The sequence below is a fragment of the Lepisosteus oculatus genome, unplaced genomic scaffold (assembly GCF_040954835.1).
Source record: "Lepisosteus oculatus isolate fLepOcu1 unplaced genomic scaffold, fLepOcu1.hap2 HAP2_SCAFFOLD_76, whole genome shotgun sequence".
In the NCBI taxonomy this organism is placed as follows: Eukaryota; Metazoa; Chordata; class Actinopteri; order Semionotiformes; family Lepisosteidae; genus Lepisosteus; species Lepisosteus oculatus.
In genome coordinates this window covers 800870-808561 of record NW_027168320.1, presented here as the reverse complement: position 1 = coordinate 808561, position 7692 = coordinate 800870, and the positions used below count along the sequence as shown (strand labels likewise).

Below are 7692 nucleotides of genomic sequence, written 5' to 3'. Positions count from 1 at the left end.
CTATACACAGAAAACATGCAGGAAACTGCTCATGATGTTTCCCGAGCCGAAACACAGTGCGTTTTTCCAAGCCATCTGACAAAGCCCGCCCACTGAAAACTGCAGCAGATCGTGCAAAGACGTTCAACTTTGTAACTACTGCACGCACAGGAAGCAGAATAAATTCCTCTTTTCAAACTGTCAAAGGTTTGCTTTGCGAACGCTGCAGGACATCGCACAATCTCTTTTGAACGGGGACAAACGATTTCTTTTGAGGCGCACTAAGTACAGACGTTTAAAAAGCTCCACTCTTGCCGACCATGCAGCATGAAGAAGCGCAACCTAACGTTTGCATTCCTAGCACTGTTGCAACCTAGCACTGTTGCATTCCGCGCATCAGTAGCTAAGAGAATATCATTTAAGGCTCTTGTTAATGCTGTTTCAGAAACCAGACTGAAATTTCTCAAGTATATTATTTGAATCCAGATACGATTGACGTTGGGCAACAACTATTCTCTCAAAACTTTTAGATTGAAATGGGACCTTTGAGACAGGCCTGTAGTTGTTAAGAACTTGTGGATCCAAATTTGACTTCTTAAGGAGCGGTCTAACAACCGCTACCTTAAATTGATCAGGTACAACGCCTGACGCAAGCGATGCATTCATCATACTAATTATAGGTCCTGCCAGTCCTTCGGGGGAATCTTTGACTAGCTGAGTGGGTATGGGATCTAGCGAACAGGTGGTTGACTTTGTCTTACGTCTGTGTCCATGAGTCCACCATAAGAAGAAATCTGAACAGGAGTGGTGATCATGCGAGGTCACCACGGAGGAAACCACTGCTCTCCCCCCAAAAAAAACCACCACTGCCCCTCTCAAGTTTGCTAAAGACCACATGGATGTTCCACAGCAACTCCTGGAACAATGTTCTGTGGACAGACGTGACAAAAGTTGAACTTGTTCAACTCAAAATCAAAGGATTCTAGCTTTCTCCCCTTGCAGGCATTGGACACAGAGAACCTCATGGTTTTCCTAAAAATCATTTGTTATGTTCCCTGGTGTTCCAAACTTAGTTTTAATCAATTTTAATTTGTTATTATGTTAAAAACAGGGTAATAAGTTTCTAATTGGACTATAAATAATGTCATATTGTCTGCTATAAAACTGATGTTTTCATCTCCATTGTAGAGATTCTAGAATCAACTAATAGAGAATTAAAATAAAAAAGGGCATAAGAAGACATTACCAATAACGACCACAAGATGGAGATGTTGTCTAGACATTACCAACAACGACCACAAGATGGAGATATTGTCTAGACATTACCAACAACGACCACAAGATGGAGATATTGTCCAAAGAGGCAAGAAGGGCAAAGCCGCGATAAGGAGATTGCTGTCAGAATGCACATCCGGATCCCAAACAGAATCTCTAGTCAAATATGATCATTTGTGAAACAGGCAAATGAGTCTCTCAGGTGCCCATTGCTCATTTTCAGACACATTTATGCAATACTTTCACCATGCGTTGAGCAATAGGGATTAAAGATACCAGAGGTAAGGTTTAAAAGTGATTCTGAGGTGCAACACATCAGCGAAACAGCTAGGCATCTGAAATGCGGGGTTTGAGAGCCCTTCAGGGAACACCGTACCCTAAAGGTACCAGAAGTCCACTAGTATAAGCATTAAGTCACTGTCAGCCCTGTTGCAATGTGATTGCTACATATCTTCATTTCTTTGGTTTATAAGGAGTAAGAGTGCAGGGGGTCTAAATCTGCGATCCAGTGTGTTGAAGTATTTCACAACACTACCTGTAGCCCGTCTGGAAATAAATCCTCATTCTGATTATTGACCTGGGCATGTACCAATAAATCACTGAGTATATATATATATCACTGTGTTGAAGCTAGAGACCTGTATGTAATAATATGATGCTAAAATGTTATTTTCACATGTAAGAAAACCGGCTCAGGGACGCCAAATATGTAATGTTGCCATAGCAAAATTAAATGTAGTGGCTCTCTGAAGGCACCAGTTCTGTAGGGTTTGGGCATTTACTGAGACAATTATTAATTGTAGCAGTAAATCACAAAGTTGATTCTTTTGATGGCTTTAGAATCCAACCATGTGACATAACTCAAACAACGCGCACACACAGGTACTAATACACGAGGATACATTTATTAATACATAAAATATGCATGTAAACCTAACAGATCTTATTGTTCGTTTTGTTTTGCTCTGCTTTGCTTTGTTTTGCTTTCCATCGCGTTGGTAAGAGCGTAAATAAAAAGGCGATTCCTGCGTCGACCACTAATGTAAGAGCTATTTCAAGTGCGCCGTGGTGCGGCTTTTCAAATGCTTAACAGGATGATTTTGCATGCACGCGTGCTTTCATGCAGTCGTGTGTGCAACCATGTCTGCTTACGTGCAAACGGGCGTGGTTTCATGTATGCAAAAAACTTTCCTGGGCTCTTCTGAAGCACATAAAATTATTTGGAGATATACATTTGTCTTATTTTCCTCTTAGGCTCTAGAATTGATAACTTTTATTTCATTTTTGGCATTTTTCATAATTTTCCAGAAAGTGGTTGCAAGCCCGATATCATGCGAAGAAACTTCAGGATTCGGGGATCAGTCAATGGATTTTCTTCAAAGTTGGATTTTTGCACTCTGTGGACCAAGAGATGTTGTTCTATAATGTTTTTTTTCAGATTTAAAAATATCATTTTTTCATGGAGCTTTGAATGGGATGGATTCGCCCTCCTTTAGCCAGGACAGAGCTCCAGGAGCCTGGGTAGGATTCTAGCTTTCTCCCCTTGCAGGCACCTGGCACAGAAGACATCATTTTTTTCCTTAAAATCTTTTTTTTTGTGTTCCTTGTTGTTCCAAACTTAATTCTAATCACTTTTACTTAGAGATTATATTAAAAATAGTGTAATAAATGACTGATTTCACTAAAAATAATGTAATATAAAACTGATGTTTTTAACTTTATTGTAGTGTTTTAGAAACTACTATGTCTTCAGAAATGGTTATTTTTTACTCCTAGGAATGAAAGCTGTTGTTATATGATGTTTATTTTCAAATTTTGAAAAAATCAAAGGATTCTAGCTTTCTCTCCTTGCAGGCATCGGGCACAGAGAACCTCATGGTTTTCCTAAAAATCATTTGTTATGTTCCCTGGTGTTCCAAACTTAGTTTTAATCAATTTTAATTTGTTATTATGTTAAAAACAGGGTAATAAGTTTCTAATTGGACTATAAATAATGTCATATTGTCTGCTATAAAACTGATGTTTTCAACTTCATTGTAGAGATTCTAGAATCAACTAATAGAGAATTGAAATAAAAAAATGGCATAAGAAGACATTACCAACAACGACCACAAGATGGAGGTATTGTCTAGACATTACCAACAACGACCACAAGATGGAGATATTGTCCAAAGGGGCAAGTAGGGCAAAGCCGCGATAAGGTAAAATCATTTTTTGGAAGAGATTGCTGTCAGAATGCACATCCGTATCCCAAAGATAATCTCTAGTAAAATATGATCATTTGTGAAACAGGCAAATGAGTGTCTGCTACAATATGATTGCTAGATATCTGCATTTGTTAGTTTTTAAGGAGTAAGAGTGCAGGGGGTTTAAGCCTGCGATCCAGTGTGTTGAAGTATTTCACAACACTACCCCTAGCACATCTGGAAATAAATCCTCATAATGATTATTGCCCTGGGCATGTACCAAAAAATCAGTGAGCATATACATATATCGCTGTGTTGAAGCTAGAGACACAGAATAAGTGCAAACACATCCTAAATACAGTGTTCCTGCACCTTTGACCTCATCCAGAATGTATCGTTTTTTGAAAGGGATTGCTGTCGGAATGCACAACTGAATCCCAAACAGAATCTCTAGTCAAATGTGATCATTTGTGAAACAGGCAAATGAGTCTCTCAGGTGCCCATTGCTCATTTTCAGACACAATTATGCAATACTTTCACCATGCGTTGAGCAATAGGGATTAAAGATACCAGAGGTAAGGTTTAAAAGTGATTCTGAGGTGCAACACATCAGCGATACAGCTAGGCATCTGAAATGCAGGGTTTGAGAGCCCTTCAGGGAACACCTTACCCTAAAGGTACCAGAAGTCCACTAGTATAAGCATTAAGTCACTGTCACCCCTGTTACAATGTGATTGCTACATATCTTCATTTCTTTGGTTTTTAAGGAGTAAGAGTGCAGGGGGTCTAAATCTGCGATCCAGTGTGTTGAAGTATTTCACAACACTACCTGTAGCCCGTCTGGAAATAAATCCTCATTCTGATTATTGACCTGGGCATGTACCAATAAATCACTGAGCATATATATATATATATCACTGTGTTGAAGCTAGAGACCTGTATGTAATAATATGATGCTAAAATGTTATTTTCACATATATTAATGTAATAAATTATTGCTTATGCTTTATAAACAAATCTAATTAAAATAAAAGCTTAAGTTTTGTATTTATCTTGTACCATAGAACATGATTTTCTTTGTATTTTAAGCCCACAAAGTGTCCTTTGATCTCTATTCTGTGGTAATCCACGATGACCCCGTTCTTCAGGTGATTCATCATGTCCTCCCTCGCCTGTTGAGAGGCCATCCTGATCTCTTCTGCCGTGGCGTGCTTCATAAACGCCCTCTTCAAATGAGCAGGAAGCTGATCAAAAGTATTCAGGCACATCTTGCACACCAGGGGAATCCTCGCGGGTTTCCTTTGAAAATAAATAATACCATCTGTGTATAGAAACAAGCTAAGACTGATTTATTAAATTATCCTTAAAATTCTCTCTCATAGTTTGAGCATAATGATTTTATTGCATTTATATAAGAATTGCTCATTGCTCCAAAATAAATAATGGTTTCATAAAAAATTGAACACTTACTTGGTCTCAGTCACAGACTTTCCAATAGAAGCCATTGTGGAGTTCAGCAACTGCAGGTCCTAGAAGTGGGGAAGGAATTTTAAAAGAGAAATTGAATTACAATACAGAAGGAATGGCTGAGGGTTCACTGAAATATATAAATATACAAATTCCAAAGACTGAGTCCATATAGAAACAACTACTTTTCATTTTCAGTATAAGAAAAAAAAAACATTATCTTCCAAAGCATCATAAAATTGTCCCTTCTTCCAGACTCTACTTCTCTCTTGTAGTAGTACAGCAGACCTTTCCAGGTGAGCAGATCACAGAGTCCGAAATGAGCTTCCTCCATCAAGCAAAGTACCTGAACATGACTCTGTCTTCATAAAAGCGCCCCTGTAATAAAGAAATTAAATCCAAAATCAAGAGGGCAGTTGCCTACTGATTTCGTACTAATCGTACTTGTATAGTTGTATCTATACAAGTGCGATTCTAGAAATGCTCACCAGATTACGTTTTAAGAAGGAACTGCGCCTCAGGTTCCGCCGAGATCGTAACTCGGATGGCAGGATTCAGAGTCCGGAGTGCGGACTGATGGCGCACGGAGGGTCCACATACTGTGGATCCCTCAGTGATCTTCCGCGTATTCAAACCGCCAGCGTGTGACTCCCCTGTCCCCGTGACCTCATTGCTCTGCTCTCTCCTCTGTGCAGCCGAGCCCGACTCACGGTAAAGTGAAAAAAAAAGATGCCCTCAACATGAGATTTACTCTGGAGCGAGGATAGATGTTACCTTTTTATCATTGAACAGGATGTATGTGATGTGGCGACTAGGTTCAATTTTGTATCCTCTTTAAAAGATTAAGGACTGGGGTGAGCGTGATTTACCACCCTTTCAGCTAAGAACCCGACTTGCGCACCGTTTAAGCTGCATAGACTCGGTCATTTAACTCTTCTCCATTAGCAGGGTTAAGGTTAAAGAAAAAAAACATTGCTGACTTCTTTTTTTTTTGCCAGCCGCTAGCGCTGATTAGCAAGGTTTGTATTTCATGTTTTGCAAGTTGCATCCATTTTAAGAAAAACAAGTCGCGTTAAAGACAGGAAATGAATATTTGCAAGTCTAGCCGTAGGTGGTTGTCTGGAAGGACCAGTTCTGTTTGAGAAGACAGAACAAAGAAGGCACTGCTGGGATTTGAATCCAGGATCTCCTGTTTACTAGGCAGGTGCTTTAACCAACTAAGCCACGGTGCCCCGGGAGCACTGTCCTTTTGCAGCCACTTGGACACACCACTCAGACACATCTGCATTCGGTGTGTGCTCCGCCTGCTCGCTGAGCAAGTTGCCACCTTTACATACAATAGCAACATCAACACCAAGAGAAAGGATGACAAATGGCTTTTATCTGGAACTTTTGATGTCCAAGGAGCTCAATGTGCTTTCTGTGTACAACAGGGCCACTGAACTCCACACTGGCCAGTGAACCACAGCAGTGGCTTGCTGGCTTGACATCTCCCAAGGAAAATGTTGAAATCACATGTGGAACAGGAAAATGACCCTCGAGTACGTGGGGAAAAAAAGAAAAAGATCATCTGGAGCGCGCCAACCCATGTCCGGACAGCCCAGTTTTGTCGACAAGGTGGCTGAGTGGTTAAGGTGATGGACTGCTAATCCATTGTGCTCTGCAGGCATGGGTTCGAATCCCATTCTCATCGGTCTCCATGACTGACACGTATGCCTGTTCGACGTCGGCCCTCCTGTTGTTTGCTCCGGTGCTAGAGCTGTACATTTTCTAGCAGTGGCTGAACATGGTATAGTAGGCCAACGTCGGTATCGAGCAGTGACAGTAACAGTACTTACTGCGCCCCATAAGAAATCGTTTGTCCCTGTTCAAAAGAGATTGTGCGATGTCCTGCGGCGTTCGTAAAGCAAACCTTTGACAGTTTGAAAAGAGGAATTTATTCTGCTTCCTGTGCGTGCAGTAGTTACAAAGTTGAACGTCTTTACACGATCTGCCGCAGTTTTCAGTGGGCGGGCTTTGTCAGATAGCTTGAAAAAACGCACTGTGTTTCAGCTCGGGAAACATCATGAGCTGTGTCCTGCATGTTTTCTGTGTATAGCTGTCTTTTAACGCATACAGAATTCATTCAAAATCATTGATTTCTCCAATTAACAAGGGTCCCTTTTTGAACCTGCGAGAAGCATTCTTTCAATGTAACAGATTTACTCCGGGGAAAAGCAGCATGACATTGAGAGTAGCTCAAGCTTTCAGCACCTGTATCGGACTGCGTGTTTGCAGACACCGCTCAGAATCCCCTGTAAGATTCTCCTTCAATTCCGTTTTTCAGTGCTTTAGCTCTTTCAAAAGGCTTCACTTTGCTAGTCACAATCCAAGGCTCATGACAGCATTTGAAAACATTCGCCACTGCGTTGGCCGGGAATCGAACCCGGGTCAACTGCTTGGAAGGCAGCTATGCTCACCACTATACCACCAACGCACACCCACAGGAAGCCTGCAGGACACCACCAGAGAATGCTTTTTTTAATTTTTTTTTTATTAAACAGAATTTACAAATACAAATACAACAAGAGGATCAGAGTCATGTACAAGAGAAAAAAAACGCAGCAGAAAAAAGCATTTAACTACCAGAGGTAATTAAGTAATTATGTGATCAAATTGTATATTTTACACGTATCATATTTTCCTTGCTTTAATATTTCTCAATTATTTATAAACTTTAGTTTCAACATGCATGCGTTTCCTGTAAAAAATAAAACTCAGCACACAGTTTTTCTTTTAACAACAT

At 40.3% G+C, this 7692-nt stretch overlaps 1 non-coding gene across 1 annotated transcript; it reads right to left on the bottom strand.

Annotated features, from left to right (window-relative positions):
* Window positions 1-7311: 7311 nt before the first annotated feature.
* On the bottom strand, window positions 7312-7383 carry trnag-ucc (transfer RNA glycine (anticodon UCC)). The gene has a single exon. It is a non-coding gene; the product is annotated as a tRNA-Gly (tRNA).
* Window positions 7384-7692: the final 309 nt, after the last annotated feature.